At 40.1% G+C, this 24,167-nt stretch overlaps 1 long non-coding RNA gene across 1 annotated transcript in view; it reads right to left on the bottom strand.

Moving 5' to 3' along the window:
• Positions 1–24,167, bottom strand: part of LOC128315709 (uncharacterized) — a 372,477-nt gene that overhangs the window by 222,866 nt on the left and 125,444 nt on the right. The window contains exon 3 of the long non-coding RNA XR_008298770.1: positions 16,870–17,017. This is a non-coding gene — a long non-coding RNA (uncharacterized LOC128315709). The remainder of the gene's footprint in view (positions 1–16,869; positions 17,018–24,167) is intronic.

The following is a 24,167-nucleotide window of genomic DNA, read 5'->3' as shown; positions in this document are numbered from 1 at the left end:
TCCCTGGACTACTCCAGGCTTTCCCTGGTCTTAACTGCCTTTCTGTGACCCATGCTCCATCGAGCAGCCCAGTGGTCTAGGAAGCATGAATCAAATTATGTCCCTCCCCTGCTTACAAACCACAAGCTGCTTCCCGTGACAGTTGTGACCAAATCTGAACTCCTTGACAGCCTAAACGGGACCGCACAAACCAAATCAATCCCTGCCTACCCATCTGACCTTGGGGCAGGTATCTGCCCTTAGTCTTTCTTGATAACACTTTCCCCTCACTCCTTTTGGGTAACTCCTGTAAAAGTGTGAATTTTGGACTCACAAAAGTTCTTATCCCTTCAGAAAAGACAAAATCCATCTGCCTATCTATAATTTTCCAACCTTATAAAAATCTCGGAGGAAACATCAGCTATGAACTAAAAAACTACGTATCTTTTTCCTCTCTGGGTCCAGTGTTTTGTTTTGTTTTGTTTTGTTTTGTTTTGTTTTGTTTTATTTTATTTTATTTCATTTTATTAAAAATACTTTAATGTTTATTTTTGGGAGAGAGAGAGAGAAAGAGACAGAGAGAGAAAGAGAGAGAGAGAGAGAACATAAGTGGGGGAGGGGTAGAGAGAGAGGGGGACAAAGACTCTGAATCTGGCTCTGAGCTGACAGCAGAGAGCCCGACACAGGGCTTGAACCTATAAACCCTGAGATCATGACCTGAGCTGAAGTCAGACGCTTAAGCGACTGAGCCACCCAGGTGTCCCTGATTCCAGTATTTTAAAAGCACTTGTTTTCCCTAGAGAATGCTCCTGGACAACACTGTGGCAGGTGTCCTTTGAGTTCTGTGTACTCTGAGCACAGATGTAATGTTCATATTGCCTTATCAAACCTCCTTTTAAACACAGCTTGTTTCTTTAAGTTTATTTATTTATTTAGAGACAGCAGGAGCCTGCAGGTGTGAGTGGTGGGTGTGTGTGTGGGGGGGGGCGGTGAGCAGAGAGAAAGGGAGAGAGAGAATCCCAAGAACGCTCTATGCTCATTGCAGAGCCCGACTTGGGGCTTGAGCACTCTCGATTGTGAGATCATGACCTGAGCCAAAATCAAAGAGTCAGATACTTAACCGATGAGCCACCCAGGCGCCCCAATAAATGGCCTATTTCTTGTTGGCTTTTTGTGTTGTCTTCATAGCTTTATTGAGATATGATTGACTGACATAAAACATTGTGAATGCTTAAGATCTACAACAGAATGATTTGATTATACATATATATTGTGAAATGATTACCACAATAAGGTTAGTTAACATCTCATCTTTTCATAGAGTTCCCTTCCTTTGGTGAGAATAATTCAGATCTACTCTCTTATCAAGTTTCAAGTGTACAATACAATATTATCAACTATAGCCACCATGCTAACATATTTCTTTTACATACTCTGCTATGTCGTTTTTAAAACATATTTGTATAAAGCAAGGGAAATATTACTCTGCTACGTCATTTTTTAAACATATTTGTATAAACCAAGGGAAATGTTACTTCTAAATGGCCACACCTTGCCACTACATTTTTAAAAAATGTTTATTTATTTGAGAAATAGAGCAAGGAAGGGAAGAGAGAGAGAAAGAGAGAAAGAGAGAGACAGAGACAGAGACAGAATCCCAAGCAGGCCCTAGGCTGTTAGCACAGAGCCTGATGCAGGGCTCGATCCCATGACCATGAGATCACCACCTGAGCCAATATCAAGAGTTGGAGCCTCAACTGACTGAGCCACCCAGGCACACCCCCCCACCACGACATTTGTAATAACTGCCATGCATAACATCAAATTTTAGCCATTCTGTAGTAACCTAATTGCTTTAGAAACACTAGAAAGCTCACTTCTTAGTAGCTAAGGATTTCTTTTATAACCGTAGTCTTAGGAGAGTAATTGTTCAGTAAGAGATAGCAGGTATCTTTCTGCTTTGATTTCATCATATCTTTTCGGTTCTCAAGTTTGAGGAAATTAAAAAAACAAAAAACAAAAACAGAGAGCAAAAAACTTGAGTGGTTTGATCCAATTCAACATCTTAGTTCTAAGCAGACAAAAAAAAAAAAAAAAAAGAAAAAAACTTCAAGAAAAATCCACATAGATTAAGAAACTGGTTGGATACCCAACAGCTCTTAGCAAACATTATTTTGATGAGTTAAGTGTAAATGAATCGCAAACACATGGTCTAAGTTTCCTCAAAGAGCACATAAGTTTAAAATGGAAGAAGCAATGCCTTTTGGAAAAATATATTATGGTTTCCACCACAACCCGAACGTTTACATAACAGCTTGAGCTGTTTCACAATCTGAAAGGACATCTGGATTCATACGACTCTATAAAGTTCTTTTTTCTCCCAAGAGATAAGTGCTTCAGAATCACTTGGAATAGTTAAATATCTAAAATCTCTCATTTGTCATCAGCAGAAATTCTCAGGTTCTCAGGTATACAAAAGATCTTTGATATTTTTAGCATATAAATTACTAAACGTTTTGTAAACATATGATGGGGAATGCCTGTTCATTTATTCTAAAAGGGAATATACACACACATATGCAAGTACCTACCAGAGACAAAGATCAGCCTTCAAAGAGTGGAACAGACATCTTCCACTCCAAAACACTGGGCAGTGAAAAAAAAAAAAAAAGTCATACTGAGAAAAATTAAGAGTAATTTGATAAAATACTAGATTTCAGAGCTTGGGTAATTGTGTTTGAAGTTGAATTAAGTGTAAATGTTGACTATGTACACCAAGCTTAGGAAAAAAAAGTCAAGTTTTAGTGGGTTTAGATCACAAATGCAAAAGATCGGCAGAAATAACTAATTTGCCATAAACAAATTTGCCATTTTTCTTTTGAAAATGCGAATTACAAAAGAAGTCCTCCTCTCCCTCACTGCCATGGCTTCCTAGAGTTCTTGGAGAAAGGGTTGGTGATTTTACAAGCGTGTACTTCATCTCGTTCTACGGAAATTCTCTCCTGGGGTAGACTTGGTGAGGCTTTAATGCTTGGCGTTTCCAACTTCCTTTGGGGTGACACCAAGAAGAGAGGACACCGTCACCTGCTCCTATTTTTGGTCATTCTCATGCACTATTTGCTTTTGCTCCCCACCCCCTTACTTTTTTTTTTTTCCAAAACAGTTTTTAGCCATTTCTATGTTCACTGCAAGACATGTTGTACCTTGAAATATGGGGAACAGTAGAAGATATAATTAGTATTTAGAGGCCTATCAGTCTCCCAATCTACAGAAAGCCCAGGAAGGCAGAAAACCGTTTTCTCTTGTTTGTCTCATTGCCAATTCTCCTGTGTCCATGGTAGGAAGATAATAAAAGGATTTTGAAAGTAACCTCAAGTCAGCAAGCCACAGTAACAGAATCAAATGTTTGATTGTGAACAGAGTCACGTGGGAAAGGAGACAGACGCGTTGCTTTTCCTTCCCTAACCCCACTCCTTCCCTTCCTTTCTTTCCTTGCCTTCCAACATCAGAGAAGGAAATTGGCTTTCCTGTACTGCGCCTTCCGATAAATCCCTGAACTTTACAGACAGATCCATTCATGTATCCATGATAGCTTAGGCTCCGGGCTGCCACTCCGATTTTACTCTCATTTGTCAAGCAAGGCGCTTGAAATCTCTATTTTAATGAATTCCTTGTCTCACGTCCACGAAGAAACTTGAAGTTAATCCTACTTCAAGTGCTATCTCGTAGGGTTTTATTCAAAAGATCTACATATTTGTCAAATTAAAGACTACACTTCTGATCATTTTTACTACTTAAATGTTAGCCCACAAACCAGCAGCAAGTCTAATTTCCGTGTGGAAGAAAGTAGATTTAATTTCATAATGAAAACCTCTTTTCCCTGCAATTCTAATGCCACTAAACTTCAAACCGCAGTGGCATGGTGTTTAAAACTAAACTTTGTAATTCTGGTTTTTAAAAAGGCTGAATTTCAGAAATTATAAAGTGTGGTAAAAAAAAAAAAAAGCATGGAGAGTTTGCACAGCTATGCTACAGCTTTGACAGTTTCATGCTGGAAATGGATTCCATTGTGTATCAACCAACACAAAGCATCCACACACAAATGCTTATTACTTGGTTGTGGACGTATTTCTGTGTCTGACCAGCTTGCTCAACATGCACCAAAAACATACACTCCTGGTGTATACGTGGGGAAATCGGCTAGCAAATAACGGTTGCTATCTTTTCAACACTTCTATTATTACACGGCACACAGGTTAACCCATGACCCTAACCGATCACATTGCTCTAATTATAATAGCACGTTTCAGGTGGAAAATTAATTTGAAATGTCAACAGGTTAACTAGGTAATTAGGGAGTATTCCACGGGAGAGCCTCGAGAAAAAAACATAACAAATATTAGTAAAAGCAAAGAAATGATCATTTTGAGGCCAAAATTCTAATAAATTCTTTGGCATCAATTAGACACTCATTTTTCCCCTTTACTTCCTAACTGTTAGAATTCAAACAAGCATGCCAAATTCACACTTTGGTATTAGTTCAGAGCAAAATATAACACAGAGAAATGCAAAGTAAAATACACTTCAAAGAAAAAAAAAACCCTGAAATAGACATTTGATTTATGTATGATAGGTAATAGAGTCTCTAATGGACATGGGCACACTTTATTTCAGTACTATCAGAAGGACCCATGCACAAATTCTCCACTTTTATTTTCTTAATCTACTTTCATGCTCTAGGATTTTTAAAATGATAATTACAAGCTCTTTTACTTGACTATTTTGAGTGGCTTCATATCAATACTTTGAGCAACTAGCCTCGGTCTTTAAATATCCTAATGTCGATATGATTTTTAAAACTGCATATGAATAACACACTCTCTCGGTAGTTTGTCACTCTTATCCCTTTTTTCCTTCACTCTTATTTATTCACTTATTTATTGGTCTATTTGCTCTCGCCAGTGTTTTCTTCCCCTGCTACCATTGTCCCTCTGGTCTCTTTTGTCCTTTGTTTTGTAATCAGCGCCTTCTCAGAGACTTGTATTGGAAATCACACCAAGGGTCTTTGAACTTGGGACTTGGGAAAGCAAAGCCATGAAATTCTGGCCATCAGTCAGGAATCTCATCGAAAAACTACAAATGAAATAAATGCCTAAAACTTAACTTTGAACTCTGAGACCAGAAACTTTAACGTCAAAAGGGGTTGGATATATTGACAAGTAATTGCATCTGAAGACTTCTCTGACCAGCAGAACATTTTGGAGGCAGGATTTGGGTTCATGAAGTGGCCACGATGTGCCATTTAGAGACAAACAATGGTAGCGTACCGTGAACGTTTTCAAAGTTCCTCCTCAACTTAGTTCTTAAGTAGACACACATGCACACACACAAACATGGAGTCACACGTTCAAAATTAAAACAACACGTTAGGAATTTGGAATTAAATTGTCTCTACATTCCGATGCCTGTGTCTGGCTTCCTGGATACGCATCTCCTTAGCGATGGGTACCCAGCTGTCCTACTCCGCACAAACTAGATTCTAAGACAAAAAGCCTCTTGTAGGAATTTTCAATCCAGGATGTAATCTGCCTTGCTGATTTCTCCCGGGGTATACTAATTTGATCCAGGCATCTGAGATCTAAGCAAAGCCAGGTATAAGATAGCAAATCTCTCCCATAGTACGTATGCCTTTATTTTTCTAAAGATGCGATATCTTTGTTACTAAGGCAATAAATTATTTTCCCTTATTCTATAACACACCTTCAATTATTTTGCATCTTTCTTGAGACACCAAAAGAAATGGACATTAAGAGAGTTTTGTTTTGTGTTAGTAAATTAAAAAAAAATCAGAAGTTCTACTATATAGTAGGGGCCTATAATTGGAAATGTCACCATATGTTAGCACCCAAGCTTCTTATGAACCTATCTGTTCAGTTAAAATGTCAGCTGTCTATTGGCTATGAAGATGCCATGCAAAGACGCACATCCATTTCTCTAACAGTCAGTCTCCCACGTGTACGGAAGAGATAAAACTTTCCAAGTAAATCCACTGTGCTATGTTACCCAGGTATTCTGGCAATGAGGAGCATAAAGAACCCATCAAGTTACTGACATATAACTCTGAAGCCCTGATGGTTCCAGGTTCTTTGAATAGTTCTCAAAATCAGGTGGGCATCATTTCCTTCAAAGAATTTCCAAAGCTGGATTTCAGTTTCTAATGGCCTCGAGATGATGCTAAGACCTCTTAAATCAGGTGGAATTCAGCAGTCTATTACATCAGAAAGTCCTCAGCATCAAATTAAAGCCATTCATTGACTTTAAAGTACCATAGCTTTTAGATTAAAACAAAAACAATAACAAAAATCCTCCCCAAACCCAAAAAGACACCAAAAAACCCCCTCATCACTGGAATAGAGTATTATTGTTTTTTTCCTCCTCATGGTGATCATTTAGTTGAAACTCTCCAATAAAATACTATTACTCAAAATATAGAGTTTGGTAGTGGTTCTAGACTCAAAATTAGAGATGTACATGATCCTGTTTTACTCTTCCTGGGGAAGAATTAAAACTCTGTGCTGGTTACACTTCCAAAACTCAAACAGGAGGAAATAGAAAGCTTGAACAGACCCATAACCAGTGAAGAAATTGAATCAGTTATCAAAAATCTCCCAACAAAGAAGAGGACCAGATGGCTTTCCTGGGGAATTCTACCGGACATTTAAAGCAGAGAGAATACCTATCCTTCTCAAGCTATTCCAAAAAATAGAAAGGGAAGGAAAACTTCCAGACCCATTCTATGAAGCCAGTATTACTTTGACTCCTAAATGAGACAGAGACCCAGTAAAAACAGAGAACTACAGGCCAATATCCCTGATGAATATGGATGCAAAAATTCTCAATAAGATACTAGCAAATCGAATTCAACAGCATATAAAAAGAATTATTCACCATGATCAAGTGGGATTCATTCCTGGGATGCAGGGCTGGTTCAACATTCACAAATCAATCAATGTGATACATCACATTAATAAAAGAAAAGATAAGAACCATATGATCCTGTCAATCGATGCAGAAAAAGCATTTGACAAAATTCAGCATCCTTTCTTAATAAAAACCCTCGAGAAAGTTGGGGTAGAAGGAACATACTTAAACATCATAAAAGCCATTTATGAAAATCCCACAGCTAATATCATCCTCAATGGGGAAAAACTGAGAGCTTTCCCCCTGAGATCAGGAACACGACAGGGATGTCCCATCTCACCGCTGTTGTTTAATGTAGTGTTGGAAGTGCTAGCATCAGCAATTAGACAACAAAAGGAAATCAAAGGCATCCAAATTGGCAAAGATGAAGTCAAGCTTTCGCTTTTTGCAGATGACATGATATTATACATGGAAAATCCGACAGACTCCACCAGAAGTCTGCTAGAACTGATACATGAATTCAGCCAAGTTGTAGGATACAAAATCAATGTACAGAAATCAGTTGCATTCTTATACACTAATAATGAAGCAACATAAAGACAAATAAAGAAACTGATCCCATTCATAATTGCACCAAGAAGCATAAAATACCTAGGGATAAATCTAACCAAAGATGTAAAAGATCTGTATGCTGAAAACTATAGAAAGCTTATGAAGGAAATTGAAGAAGATATAAAGAAATGGAAAAACATTCCATGCTCATGGTTGGAAGAATAAATATTGTTAAAATGTCAATACTATCCAAAGCTATCTACACATTCAATGCAATCCCAATCAAAATCGCACCAGCATTCTTCTCGAAGCTAGAACAAGGAATCCTAAAATTCATATGGAACCACAAAAGGTCCCGAATAGCCAAAGGAATTTTGAAGAAGACCAAAGCAGAAGGCATCACAATCCCAGACTTTAGCCTCTACTACAAAGCTGTAATCATCAAGACAGCAAGGTATTGGCATAAAAACAGACACATAGACCAATGGAATAGAATAGAAACCCCAGAACCAGACCCACAAAAGTATGGCCAACTAATCTTTGACAAAGCAGGAAAGAATATCCAATGGAAAAAAAGTCTCTTTAACAAATGGTGCTGGGAGAACTGGACAGCAACATGCAGAAGAATGAAACTAGACCACTTTCGTACACCATTCACAAAAATTAACTCAAAATGGATAAAGGACTTGAATGTGAGACAGAAAACCATCAAAACACTAGAGGAGAAAGCAGGAAAAGACCTCTCTGACCTCAGCCACAGCAACTTCTTACTTGATGCATCCCCAAAGGCAAGGGAATTAAAAGCAAAAATGAACTATTGGGACCTCATGAAGATAAAAAGCTTCTGCACAGCAAAGGAAACAATCAACAAAACTAAAAGGCAACCAACCAACGAAATGGGAAAAGATATTTGCAAATGACATATCAGACAAAGGGCTAGTATCCAAAATCTATAAAGAGCTCACCAAACTCCACACCCAAAAAACAATCCAGTGAAGAAATGGGCAGAAAACATGAATAGACACTTCTGTAAAGAAGACATCCAGATGGCCAACAGGCACATGAAAAGATGCTCAACGTTGCTCCTCATCAGGGAAATACAAATCAAAACCACACTCAGATATTACCTCATGCCAGTCAGAGTGGCCAAAATGAACAAATCAGGAGACTATAGATGCTGGCGAGGATGTGGAGAAACGGGAACCCTCTTGCACTGTTGGTGGGAATGCAAACTGGTGCAGCCACTCTGGAAAACAGTGTGGAGGTTCCTCAAAAAATTAAAAATAGATCTACCCTATGACCCACCAATAGCACTGCTAGGAATTTACCCAAGGGATACAGGAGTACTGATGCATAGGGGCACTTATACCCCAATGTTTGTAGCAGCACTCTCAACAATAGCCAAATTGTGGAACAAGCCTAAATGTCCATCAACTGATGAATGGATAAAGAAATTGTGGTTTATACACACACGTGGCAATGAGAAAGAATGAAATATGGCCCTTTGTAGCAACGTGGATGGAACTGGAGAGTGTTATGCTAAGTGAAATAAGCCATGCAGAGAAAGACCATATGAAACCATATGTTTTCACTCTTATGTAGATCCTGAGAAACTTAACAGAAACCCATGGGGGAGGGGAAGGAAAAAAAAAGAGGTTAGAGTGGGAGAGAGAACCAAAGCATAAGAGACTCTTAAAAACTGAGAACAAACTGAGGGTTGATGGGGGGTGGGAGGGAGGGGAGGGTAGGTGATGGGCATTGAAGAGGGCATCTTTTGGGATGAGCACTGGGTTTTGTATGGAAATTAATTTGACAATAAATTTCATATAATAAAAAAAAAGAATTAAGGTTATAGAATCGCAGAGTAACTGTATCACCTATCGATGAACAAGTGTTCAGCCTCTAAAGGCACTAAGCATTTGCAAACACGAGCTTGTGGCACTGCATATCTTGATGTTGCTCTGTTTCAACAAGAAAAAAGTCTGTTTCCCAGGAATAACATCCCTCAGACTTATTTTTTTTAACTTATCTTATCATACCTGCTTTGATTAAAAGTGCAGATTTTCACACGAAAAAACAAAACAAACAAAAAAAAAACTATGTGCTGGTTAGTAGTAATCCAATTAAAATAGTAAAGGTACAGTTGAGTGTGATATAGAAATCATGAGTGAGTGCCTCTCCTGTGACAAAAATCAGCCGAGAAAAGGAGGCACAGCGATTTTGGTGACAGCACACGTTATTCACCCTTTACAAAAGCTCATGAAGCTAAGTAAGAATGTTAAAATATATTAATCATTGATAAATAGTGACAGACCATTGGGACTGAACATTATATACTTATATTACATTATTCTGTTCTAGCAAGTCTTAGTTAAGAAATGGTTTTCATCTTCTACTTCTGTATAAAACACCTGTACACAATGAGCAAGCAAATCTGTCACATAATAATATATCAGATAATCACTAATAACTCATAAGGTATATTGATATCAACTCCAATTCCAATTTACAATAGTTAATGAACAATATTTATAAGAATAAAAAAAAAATAAAGGGGTAACTGGGTGGCTCAGTCAGTTAAGCACCTGACTTTTGGTTTTGGATCAGGTGATGATCTCAGGGTCATGAGATTGAACCTCGTGTTGGGCTTTGTACTGAGCATGGAGCCTCCTTGAGATTCTCTCTCTCCCTCTTTCTCCCTCTCTCTCCCTCTCTCCCTTCCTCCCTCACTCTGCTGCTCTCCCCTGCTCAAGCTCTAAAATAAATTAAAAATTAAAAAAAAAGTAATGTGTGATAATCCTTCCAACCACAGACCTCCATAATAAATTATGAGACCCTGAATGTCCTCTCTTACTTTGGTAGAGGCCAGGGTGAGTCAAATAGTTAGATGCTGTGTTGGACAAACACAGATAAGAAGAATAGATTTGCCTCCAGGCGAATTTGCCTCATGATATCATGAATAATATTTTACATTCTGATGATGAAATAAAAGGCAAATTTAAATTGGTAGCATATACTGTATCTATATCTGTTCAGAAAACATACCTCATAGTATTGTAGCTCCTATGTCAAGAGTACCTGAGAGGGCTAAGTGACTTAATATATGTAAAGCACTTAGAACAAAGCTTGGCTTGATATAGGATGAGATCTCAATACAGGATAGCTTTATTATTATTATTATTATTATTATTATTATTATTATTATTATTATAACAAGGCAGAGACTACAGAATCATTTCAGCTAAAGCAATTCATATTTGCAATAAAGGCCAGAATGGGACCATGGAACTAAGAACCATGTCCATGAGTATTGTTGGAACATTTTTTAATACACAGATCTCCCTCAGGAGCCTAACTTAATAAATAAGGGGACAATAGTCTAGCTCTGAACTCTGTCAAAGTCTATCCTAAGACATTACTTTCATATCACACATGATGGTTCACCAGTGTATAAAGTCTCTTGTCCCCAAAGGACAGCAGTCTGATAGTGTAGTAAGAAAGAACACATACCCTGTTGACCTTCTCCTATAAAACAATTCAGTGTGGGTCAGAAAGAAGGAATAGAATTTTCACGCAGGCTTTAGGAAGCGAACTTACCTTGAACCCATGGAAATTTGTGAATTTCAAGAATCACAGCTTAACAGCAGCCCTATAAGAATTTTCATTAACCATCTAGCCTGTATCCTTTTAAAGCAGTTATTGGTGTACTACTTATGACAATCAGCTGACATCGAAAACTGCTCTCCACTGGACCTGGTTGTCCTTGATTTAAAAAGCAAAAACCAAATGCTGCAGAGAAGGTCCCCAGAGCTCAGTTCAGCAATACAATTGCTTTGACTTTAAGTTCAGAGATTGTGGCCAAAGCAAAGACACAGTTGTGTTAGCATCTTTTAAAGAAGGGATTCCTATTTGACTCTGGACCTTGGTTTTTACTCCTGAGATGGTTCAAAAAACCTTTGCTCACCATCATTTTTAACCTAACAGATTAGGTTAGATTCTAAACCTTGAAAGTAAAATACAACTCCCCAAGCATTCTAGTCTTCCTCCCCTCTTTCCCATTAAGGAGATAAGAGAGAGACCACATGACATGGTAGAGAAGGGAAGAAAGCCGAAAGTAATATTTTATAGAACCTAATATCTGCAAAAACCATTACCGATATTACTACATGAAACTCTCTAAAACAGTCTCTTGAAGATAGACATCACTGACCTTGTCTTAGGTCAATCAGAAAACCAAGGCTCAGAGAGACTAAGTAACAAGAAGAAGGTCACAGAGCTGGTTTGTGGCTGAGGTAGTAGGTTGAGATGGGGGAAAAAACGGAGCATGTACTCTTAGTTCCTCTACCAAGGAACCATATCTTGGGGAAGCCAAATCATCCCCCTGGGCCTATTTCCTCACTTTCAAAGTGAGGAGGTTTAGCAAACATACTCAAGGGTGGCCCCATAACTAAGCCCATGCATGATCCTCTCCCCTGGAGTGTGGACAGGACTGGACACTTCTAATCAGTAGGATTCAGCAAAGACTACAAGATGTGCAAAACCCCTATTACATAAGATTGTATCAACTCATCTTGTGAGGAGACTCTCTGAATGGTTTTGAAGAAGCAAGCTGAAACATGAGTGGCCATGTTGAGAAGGCCATACAAGAAGGGGCTGAGAGCAGTCTCTGGCCACCAGCTAGCAAAAGGGGAAGACCCCTGGTAACCTGCAAAGAACGGAATACTGCCAATAATCATGTACGTTTGCAATTGGAGTCTTCCCCAGTGGGCTCCAGAGAAGAACCCACTTCTCTGGAATGGAATTGGCTGACCCCTCGATTACAGCTTTGCAGAGGATCCATTCAAGCCACGTCAGTCTGTGAAAATCCTAATTGAACTGGCATTAAAGTATGGAAATTTGTGATCGTCCATAACAAACTGTGGACAAATTTGACAGATTTCATTGTTGGCTGATTCATCAGTTCAACATTACCATAGACTCTACATCTGTTCCAATTCTCTGCCTTCAGTCAACTCCCCCAGTGTTTACAAAATGGCAGCAGAAATTCCAGGCTTCACATCCAGACATAGGAAAATCTAGAAGCAAAAGATGGACCTCTTCTTCCTTACATCCCTTTTAAGAGTAAACCTTTGCCAAAACTACTCCCTCACATCCTCCTGATCAGAACTAGATTAAAAGCCCACCAATTATTGCCAAGGGAATTGGGCCAGACAGCCATTATTTGTTTATACCCATCAGGATTTACGCCTAGAGTTGAGGAGAATAGGCCACGTTTCACTGAGTCATAAGGGGGAGGCCTGGACACCCTAACATCACTGGGGTTTGCCAGTCAGAAGGAAGAAATAAAAAGTGGTTTAGAGGAGGCAGCAGCGGGGCGTGTCACAATAACAAAAGGCCCTCTTGGCTTTGACATTTTATGATCCTATGAATAATCCATGTGGAAAACTATTTGTTCGACTGGTGTTTTCCAAATACCTCTCTGGTAGGCACTGTAGTCTGCATTTAGTATACAGTGGTGAATGAGACAAAAATAATTGCTTTCCCCGAGTATACAGTTCGGTGGGGGAAGATATAAATAAATAGGCAATTTTAATACCAAGAGGGGTACGTACGGACCGTTCTGAGACCATCCTCAGTTGTGAGCTCATTTCCTAAAGGAAGTATAAGTAAACGTCTAGAGATTCTCACTCGCGACTTTGGTGATGCTGGAGCGGAGACTGTGCCCTGTATGCTCATGCCCTTCATATCTTCCAGGAAATGAGATGTAACTATAAGCTACCAAGCCCGTCTCCACACAAATGACCCCCCAGAACTGCCCTGTTCAGTACACACGCCACTAGCATATGTGGCCTTTGAAATTTAAGTATAAATTAATTAAAATTAAATGAAAACAGTTTCAGTTCTTCAGTTGCACTACCTGTATTTCACCTGCCCCAGTAGACACCTGTGGGTAGTGGCTCCCATATGGTGGCACAGATCCAGAACAGTCCCATCCCCAAGGGAAGGGTACTGGGCAACACTGCCCTACAGCTTCAAGAAAGCTCAAGAAGCTTCAACAAAATCTACAAGCGTAGCATCTCATACACACTCCTGCTCCAGCCGTGTGATTGCTCCTATTTTCCCATCTCCCCCCAGAAAACTCTCAAACCCATGTATGGTTTCCATTCCACACTTTTGTCCTTCTACCGAAGGTCCCTGGTCACGATCAAGACTTTCTCTACCAGATTAAAAAAACAAAAACAAGAACAGTAACAAAAAACACTGGCAGAGTATAAGTTTTCATGGGCACTCAAAGAACCAACGGGAAGGGATGTAGCCATAATGTGATAGAATAACCCAAGGATAGTGGGGGAGTTCTTGGACCTGATCCTGAGTTCTTGGGCCGGTTTCTCTTGCAGATGCCCTTCTAGCACCTGTAGCAACTGAGTTATACGTAGGGGGCAGTTTGAGGGTTAACAGTTGAGACTCTAGTCTGGTGATGAAAGGCCATCTGCTGGTTGCTCTGTTCTTCACTCCATAACTTGGAAGGAAACACCTCGGACAGATGTCATAGGTCATAGGGGGAGGGGTGCTACAATTGTTGCTAAATTAGGCCATTTAAGTTAAGGCCTGGAATAAAAGAGAGACACTAGTTTGAGGACTCAGGTGGTAGGGAACTAATGATCTGCTTGCCCGGTAATGTCTCCGTCCACCTCAATCCAGGTTTTCTATGAGTTACCATTGCCTTTGCTTACATTTGGAAAATGGTAAAGAGATATTAGCACACTCTCTCATCATCCCCTGCAGTGACCCGGAGCACGATACGATAGAGCTGAAGAATTCTACAAACAGGTTCAGGGAAGCCTGCATTCTAAACAACACAAGGCCGGTGACAGGTGGTGAAGGAAAGTCCTAAAATGAATGCAGGATGTGGGGAAAGGGTGAGGAAGCAGTGGACAAGCCCTGATGGAAGTTTCCAGCACATACACACCGGTGAAGCCTCCAGCCTGAGACCATCAGAGAGGCAGTGAGTGTATCTCCAAGGCAGAGAGAGAGAGAGAGAGAGACAGAAAAATCAAACGAGTAAACAGACCGTAGCCAGGCAGAGGGAGCAAAATGGCCTGTTAACCGCCACTTGCCACAACCTCAGGTGTCCCCTTAAGATCTAATACGTAGATACCTCAAAACAAATCAGATATGGAAAGAAGAAAAAAAAAGGCAAAACCCCCGTTTATTTTTATTAATTTTACTTTGCTTGTTGGTGACCAGAAGTAACACCAGGTGGAGAAAATAACCAACACGTTCCGGATCGTGTTGGCAAAAGCTTGACACCCACTGGCTCCTGTGGCCCACAGAATCCAAAAAAACAACTCAGGCTGCAAGCCTGGGAGGGTGATCTAGGAGGTCACGGATTCCCTGGTTTGGAAAGAGCTCGGCCCCAGGCAGCTTCCTACCTCTCTCTGCATTTTTCTCCTCTCTCCGTGAACTTAGCTAACCCTTGTCCTATCTTGGAATATATATCCTTACTAGAATTATGAAAAGCTCCACAATAAATTGAAATAATAACAGTGATAGCAGCGAGGGCTGCCAGGGCACATACTCAAAAACTACAACCATCTGAAGCTAGGAGGAGCCAAAGGGTGTGTTTGCTTTGGCTCCCGCTCCAGCTGTAGGCTGCGTGAGGTCGCCAACTACGTTTCTGTCAACAGAAAGAAACCATTATAACAAAATCCATGTTGATCAGGAAGTATGACCACAGCGAGGGACGCTGAGGAAGTGCTGTTTTTATCATGCACTCTGAAAACGTGTCCTGAGTCCATCGGGGACAATAGGAAAATCCCCATTCCATCTGTGCGCTCACCTGCAAACCCCAGACAGGGCAGAGGGCGGGGCCGAACTGCCTGTAGAACACGTCTGGTGGGCGCGTTGGCCTCCTCAAAGCTTTTTCACAGTGTGGGTGTGGGCAGCATGCCCTTCTTGTCACCTTCTTAGGTTTCTCTCTCTTTAGGTTTTAAGTCCTTTATTGCGGACTTCTGTTTCCCCTTTTCAGATCTGACATTGGGGAGGCCCCCTGGATTTGGGCTAGATGTGTGATGACCCACGTGTTAATATACTGATAAAGAGGGGCACCTGGGTGGCACAGTTCGTTAAGCGTCCCAGTTGGGCTCAGGTCATGACGTCGTGGTTTGTGAGTTCGAACCCCACGTGGGGCTCTGTGCCTGGAGCCTGCTTTGGATTCTGTGTGTGTGTGTGTGTGTGTGTGTGTGTGTGTGTCTGCCCCTCCCCCCTCTCAAAAATAAATAAAAATATTTTTAAAAACTAAAAAGAAAAGAAAGAAATGGTCTAACCTGTTTATATATGTGTGTGTATGTATATAATATATATATACGTATGTATGTATGTATGTATTATATACATACATACTGATAAAGTTAATGTGAAAAGTTAAAGGAATCAAGTCTCCCTGAACTCAGCCTACCTTCCCCCTGCTTCTGGGACATTCCCTGACATCAGACTTTCCAGGCCTGTGGCAGTTATGAATCTGGTTGAAATGCAGACTCAGGGGGTTGCGGACAAGAACTTTCATTTGTAACATTCTTCTAGGTGGTAGGTGGTCTTTGGATCTTTGGATACTAAAGCTTTAAAGAAAGTACAAATTTCGGCAGAAGATTCAGTACCCAGTGAGTGAGAAATGCTCACTGATTATTTGAGAAGCTTTAGTACAAGGATTGGGATAAAGGAATCATCTTGATTCTCTGGGAAAGTTGGTCTCTCACAGGGGTCCCATCGCATGTTGCTCTCTGGTCATCTTGATATCAAAACTAGGTCCTAAGACAAGAACTTGGGCAGAAATAGTAGAGGGCCTTCTTTCATGTTTCTCTAATATGAGCCCTACCACTCAGAAGGACCCAAAAGAGAATACACTAATCATTGAAATAACATGGATTGTTGTAATACCAAGGGCACTAGACATTTACCTTCAAGAAGAAACATAACCACTGGAATGCTTATGAAAAGAAGCAATAAAACCTCATCCACATCCACATCTCGAAACACTAAAGTGTAACATTTAAAAGCAAGAGTTTTAGAACCAGATTCCTTTGGATTGGATCTTGTACTCAACCATTAATTCACTGGTCAACTTAGAAGAAACTAATTTTCAAGGCTCTCAATGTTTCAGTGTCCTCATACACAAACAGCAAGAATAACAGTATTTGCCTCAAGAGTTGTTACTAGAATCAGTAAGATGACATATTTAAAGTGTCTAAGATACATCAGCATTTTAAGCTATTTCGACAGATGCCAATAGGGCCAAAGCCTCAAATGTCCAAATGGAAAAAGAAATCAGTTACACTTACTTTACCAGGAAACTTTAACATATGGTATTGCTATTATTATTGTGTAGTTTGTTCACCGTGCAGTGAATGAATTCCTCACCTTTGTCTAAGGATGTGAAAATCCCACTGGCCAACTTCGGTGTTGAATGCTGTTTTCCCTCTTCCTGAGAATGCAGGAGATTCAAGAACTTCTTGAACAAGAACTTCTCTTCTAGTTCAGGCAGTATGGAAAGGAAGCAGCATCCTTCCTATACAAACAAGACCAGCTTTGTAACTTAGTAATGATAGCAGCATTGATAACTCATCAAGACTATCTGTACAAAAGCTTTGCCTAAAATCTTTTAGGTAGCATAAACAATGTCATGTCAACTCTGTCTTTTCTTGTTCTCCCAAGGGTCTGTTCTCACTTCCCATATTTAGCATATAGGTAGGCCCTTTTTAGAAGAATACTGTAAAGATAATTATGTGCATGTTGTAAAAGTAAATGCTTAGAACCAAGGAAAGCCTTGAAAATACGAATGTTTCTTTTCTTCGCGGAAATCTAAAATACCACATAGATGCAAAAATGCATTCATTTATCCAATTCTTTTCCCCAAGGAAAGGAGCACCAAGGAAAATATATGTGGTTTCTACAGAAAAATGTTTGCTACGAGGGAACTCTCTAAGTTCAAACAAATAAAGGCAAGATAAAGGCAATTTATTGTTATGCTGTTCAGCATTACTCTTAGGAGATTACTACTGTGATGAAAGATGTTGTCATAACACACGCGGCTGAGTGAACCGAATTCAAGTATTGTTGGGAGTTTTTCATTCTTTCTCCTTAAACACAGTCCTGTCAGTCTTGGAGCATCGAAGGAAGCACAAAATGTAATTACCAAGGTTTATGATAAGGAGTGAACCGAACCAATAGACAGAGACAAATTTTTAAATGCCAGCCAGTCTTCAAACTTTTCCCCTAAAACATTTCTTCTGCAGACCAATCTTCGTTTGCCATGAAGGAAATGTTGCCATTTCAATGTCCTAATGTCAGCTGGAATTTTCTATCAGGCTTCATGTTGACATGGAAACTAATTTATTGCAGGGGGATGACAGGTGTAACTATTCAATTCTACTAAAGTTCTGAAACAAGAGCCTCTAGTAGGAGTTTCACTGAATTTCTTGAGAGCCCGTGCTGGGCTGCCCCAACCCCGAACCGAGCACTGGACTGGTCTAGTGGGTAAGAGGGGGAGCGATGTTTTTTCCATCCCCATTTGACCGATGGCCTTGCCGTCACAGCTGCCAACTTGGCAGTGGTCTGACGGCTGCCTGTGGCAAGCGTGGAGGTTGTGTGACGACGGCCAGTTGGAACGGACATGAAGTGCAGGGCATTTCATTGCAATGAGGTCAATGAAGTTTGCTCACGACCAACATTAGGTTCATTTGAACCCCTGCATCGGTTATGAACGAGTTCCAATTTATGAGAATTTAATATCTCAGAGGGGTTCGTTTTCTACATTCATAGTTTTTTTTTCCTTCTGGTTCTGAAGGCAAAGAGGAAATAGAAACAGAAAATTCAGATGATTCCACTGGGGTGAAGCACAAGCAAATATTCTTCTTGCTCAGCGCTCACGAGAGCATCATGGGTTTTCAGTTTCAAGCTCAATTTAACCAAGCCTTTTGGGCTCTGAGTTTCATTTACTCCAGGCCAAACAAAACTTCCTCGTGGAAGGAAAGAAAAAAGCGGAGGGGGTGGGGGGAGACAGAAAAGAAAAAGAAAAAAATTCTCAGAGTAAAGAAAGTCCACACAAAGATTTCTGAGCATTAAGAAACCTCTAAGAAAACAATGTCTTTATGCAACATGAATATCAAGCATACTGGATCGATTAAGCTGCAAATGGATTTTTTTTTTTTTTAATGTTTACTCTCGAGACAGAGACAGAGCATGGGTGGGGGAGGGGCAGAGAGAGACGAAGACCGAATCGGAAGCAGGCTCCAGGCTCTGAGCTGGCAGCACAGAGCCTGACGCGGGGCTGGAACTTGTGAACCGAGAGATCATGACCTGAACCGAAGTTGGACGCTTAACCTACGGAGCCAGCCAGGAGCCCAGAAAATAGATTTCTAAAGCTCTTTGGCCTCACAACCTTCATCAAGCCCCTAAGACAATCCCCTCCACATTACAGTCACTAATTCTTCCCTATCCTCATTTCTCTCTCGTTCTCTTCAAATTACTATTCTCTGGACATCCGCTAGCCCCTAAACAATGCCAGTGTCAGGTACAATTTATTAATCCTTAATACATTGTCTGGGAGTGGGCACACTTACCAAAGCAACTTTCTCAAAATGAGAATCACTAAGGAATCCCACGGAAGAGGAATGAATACAATGAGGGTAAGATCAAACCTTAAGAACTCACAAAGGTTTAGTTCAGGAGGTTCAAATCCAAAGGCAGGTGACTGCAGGCGAAGAAGCCAACACACTGAGCCCAGTTCTTCGCTGGCTACCTGTTTACATAAAACTCCTGGTAAGCAAACGTATCCCAAGGTTCTGCGTGAGCACCTTAGATTCCTTCAGAGGTTTTCTCTGATTCACCCATGTTCCCTACCATGTATGTCCCCAGCGCATACATGTCCCTACCCTGCATGAGACAGCGGGGTAAAAAGCAGAGAATCTTTGGGGGCACCTGGGTGGCTCAGTCATTTAAGTGTCTAGCTTCAGCTCAGGTCCTGATCTCTCAGTTCACGAGTTCCAGCCCCGCGTCGGGCTCTGTGCTGACAGCTCAGCGCCTGGAGTCTGCTTCAGATTCTGTGTCTCAGTCTCTCTCTTCCTCTCCCCTGCCCTCTCAAAAATAAACATTAAAAAAATTATTTTTTTAAAAAGAAGCAGAGAATTTTCTTAAGTTCAAAGGATATGCACCACGTATCTGGATCAAAAGGTCCTAGGGTTTGGGCAACAGTCCATATCTTGCCAGGTTTAATTGGCTAATTGGGACTCTATTGTCTCCAGCTATCAATGCACTATACAAAATATGCAATACTCCTTTCAGGTACAAGCCTAAAAGTCCACAGGGGTAAAAAGTAACCTGGAAGCTTGAAATGAGTTTCAAGAAAGAGAAAAACCAACTTCACAGTGAAGGACAGAGGAAAGAAGGAAAAAAAGGCAAGACCGGATGGCAAATCCGCAAAACAAATTCAATTTAGGGAAGTCAAATGAAGAAAGGCAAAACCTGGGATGAACAAAATAATAGAAGAAAAGTGATTTTCTGAGGACGAATGAAAATTCTCAAAGAATGTTCGGGCATTTCACAGGGTTTTTACTGATTAATTTTGTTATGTTTAGCTCTGGCAAAACATATGGAAAGGGCATAACTACCAACCAAGCCTGTGAAACGCAAAGTGTACAGGCAATATAGATCTCTGAATCTTCTCACTTACGTTAACTGATTACGTCTCCACTCTTGACCTATTAAACAGACCCATGCTTTTTCATTTTCTTTCAGCTGTCAGAACCGTGTAGTAAGATATGATCTATTTGATGATGTTTTCAGTAGAAGATATTCAGCAAAGGCTCAACAATGACAAGGTGATTGTGCAAATCAAGAAAAACTTATCAGAGGGAACACACAACAAAGAATGATAACACGTTCAAAACTACACACTTTGTGAATTTATAAATCACTGGAACAGTTATGAAAAGATTTTAAAATATCTCCAATCTTAAGGTTAAAAACAAGATCGCAATTAACCTTGAAAGTGTAGATTTATTACGCAGGTTTCATGCAGTTAGGCATCCAGACCACTTGCGGTCCATTTTAGCCCCTTCTAGAACATTCACAACTGCCTTTGGCTGCTACCAGCAGGGTGATTTAGAAGTCAGTGATTCTCACAGAGTGGACACAGGAAATTCCCAGCATCACCTGGGAACTTACTACAAATGCAAATTTTCACACACATCCCTCCTCTCTCCTCACTGAATCCGAGACGCCTAGCCTAGAGGTCTGTGTTAACCAAACCTTTGAGCGATTCTGATGTACATGCAAGTTTGAGAACCACTGATATAAGCAGGGACCAAGGAAACTCCACAAGCTAAGAAATACAAACAAGGCAAAAAGGGAAATAGAAACATGAGTCAAGAGAGATGGGAAGAAAAAAAATAAACTATTAAGGCATACTATGAAAGAGAACAGAAAGAGATTTGTATTTTTTGAAAAAAAGAGAAGAACACCAAATCCCTGTTTCTACTTCTATGACCTCAGTGCCTCAGGTTACTTACCTAGTTTTGAAGATATAAAAGTCAGGGTTTCCACACCATGCCCCCCCCCAACTTAGGAAACAAATCGTGCATTTTTCCTCAGTTAACACAATCTGAATAGCATTAAGATCCCAAATTGCTATGGCCAGAGATTTATTTTGAAATCAATTGCTGTGAATAAGAGTACTTCTGTTATTCGATTCTATGAACCAAATTGTTTAAAATAATATACATATCCTGCATTCTTAGGAAAACAAATAAAATATATCTATATATCTAAATAGATATAGATATAGATATCTATAGATCTATCTATAGATATAGATATCTAAATATAGATATAGATATATAGATATATAGATATATAGATATATAGATATATAGATATAGATAGACCAAGGAATCTTCAGTCTGGTAAGGTGGATTAGGAATAGTATAAAGAGTTCTGGATTTTCTCTACCATGATATAGCTTTAAGTGTTAGAAAACTTTCCTCCAGGCTTAGTGTTTGAGGAGAACAACATAGCAACAGCAGGGAGGTGAGTCACCCCAAATTCTACCTGAGTCGAGCAGTCAACAGCCATCTACCCAGACCAAGGAGGCCTCATCATAAACGGAGGCAGTTACCATTCACTCACGGACCCAGGACCCCAGATAACCTACTCTGCCTCATTCCCACTGGATTCGGCTCCTACTTCACACATTCCCTACACATCCCCTCATCACTCATGCAACAGATAATTCACAGAGCACTTCTCTTCTTAACTCAGTTGGGCTATGGATTGTTGCACATACTCATACGAAGAAGATGTAGTGGCCAAAGCACAAATCTGTCCAGTGATAAATCTCACAATTCATATTGTCCATTTCCCTACCTTCATCTCTCTACGGAGGGTATCAGATTGTGGTACAGGTCTGATCCCTTGCCTTTGGCGGAGGGGGGGGGCGGGGGGGGGCACAAATTTTAAAAGCTAATGTGAGCTGAAGCATAGAAAGACAGTAGAAGGCCTTCAGGTTTCACCTGGCCATCGTTACCTCTGAAAACTTTCCCTCATCTCACAAATCTGCTATCCACCGTCTTCCTACATGGTCCCATAGTGGACACCATATTGTATAAGCCTGACTGTCACCTCAACTAAGCCATAAGCTCTTTCAGCACCACGGTGTGCTTATGATGTTGTGGTTTCCAGTGGATGGAATTCCACCAATCACTAGATCCTTAGTGTGGATTCCACCAATCACTAGATCCTTGCTCACGTTAGTTAAGTGTATAAGGGCATGAGTATATGAACGCAGAGTGCACTGAACTCTGGTTCAGAATACTTTTTTTTTTTAATTAGGCTTAGTGAGGCTATTTAACCTGATAGTAAATTTATAAACGTCTTCCAAAGTGGTTGTATCATTTGACATTCTTTTTTTTTTTAATGTTTTTATTTATTTTTGACAGAGAGAGAGACACACAGAACATGAGCGGGGGAGGGTCAGAGAGAGAGGGAGACCCAGAATCCGAAGCAGGCTCCAGGCTCTGAGCTGTCAGCACAGAGCCCGACGCGGGGCTCGAACCCATGAACCGTGAGATCATGACCTGAGCCGAAGTCGGACGCTTAACTGACTGAGCCACCCAGGCGCCCCTATCATTTGACATTCTTATCAGCAACGTATGATATTTCTAGTTGCTCCCTACCAACAGAAGCAGATGGTATTTTCAGTCTTTTTAATTTCAGGAGTCCCAAAGTGTGTGTAGAGGTATCTCATTGTTGTTTCAATTTGCATTTCTCATGTGTGCCTGGATGGTTCAGTAGGGTAAGCGTCAGACTTTGGCTCAGGTCACGATCTCATGGTTGGTGAGTTCCAACCCTGCGTCAGGCTCTCTGCTGTCAGCAGGGAGCCCACTTTGGATCCTCTGTCTCCCTCTCTCTGTACCTCCCCTGCTTTTGCACACAGTCTCTCAAAAGTAAATATATATTTTTTAGTTTTTTAAAAATTTGCATTTGTCACCATTAACTGAATGCAAAATATCTTGCGTTTCCTGACCATTCATATATTTTCCTTCTTTGGTGAAGTATTTAATTCTTTTGCTTGTTTTTTTTGCTAGTCAGTTGTTGGACCTTCCATTATTTAGTTGTATTCTTTATACACTCTGGATTCAAACCCTCTATCATGATACATGTTTTGCAAACATTTTCTCCCATTCTGTGGCTGGTGTCTTGATTTTTTTCATGGTGTACTTTGGAAAGCCAAACTTAATTTGATGAAGTCCAAACTTACTGTGTTTTTCTTTTACGGTACATGCTCTTTGTGTAGGATCTAAAAAATCTCATGTAACCTGAGGTCACACAGATCTCCTGCTCCAACTTTTATGGATCCAGTTCTTATACTTAGGTCTATGATTCTTTTCTGTGATCTAAATGTCTTTAACTCAGGTCATGTAGTTTTTTCCCTGATGTCTTCCAGTCGTGTATAGCTTTGGCATATATGTTTAGCTCTATGATCAATCTGTATTGAGTTAATTTTTGCATATAGTGTGAGGTCAGCTTTGAGATTCCTTTTCCCCCCTACGGATGCAGATTTTGTCCAGCATCATTTGATGAAAAGACTCTTTTCTATTGATTATCTTGGCAATCACGTGTCTATGTGGTGATCTATCTCTGGATTCTCTGTTTTATTCCATTAATTTATATAACAATCATTATACGGTGTTTATTTTTGTAGATTCACAGAAATTCTTGAAATCAAGTAGTTCAAGCCCTTCGGTTCTCTCTCTTTTTTTTTTTTTTTTTTTTGGTTTGGTTTGGGGTTTGTTGTTTGCTTTTTTTTGTTTTTTGGGGTTTTTTTTTACCCCACATCATTTTGGCTACTCTGGGCCCTTCGTATTTTTAGGTAAATTTTAGAATCCATTTCTACAAAAAAGCTTGCTAAGACTTTTTCTTAGAATCTCACTGAATCAAAATCAGTTTGTGAAGAACTGGCATCTTCAAATCGTTGAGTCTCTGGATCCATGAAGACGCCATATCACGCTACTCATTCAGATCATCTTTAATTTTTCCCATCAAAGTTTATTGTTGTCAGTGTAACAGGTTTTGCATATGTGCAGTTATACTTCCTACTCTTTTGCAAATGTTGCAAATGGTGTTATTTCTTTTTAAATCTCAAATTCCAATTATTCACTGCC

This window comes from Acinonyx jubatus, chromosome B2 (assembly GCF_027475565.1).
Source record: "Acinonyx jubatus isolate Ajub_Pintada_27869175 chromosome B2, VMU_Ajub_asm_v1.0, whole genome shotgun sequence".
Taxonomy (NCBI): Eukaryota; Metazoa; Chordata; class Mammalia; order Carnivora; family Felidae; genus Acinonyx; species Acinonyx jubatus.
This window is presented reverse-complemented; position numbering and strand designations above follow the sequence as displayed.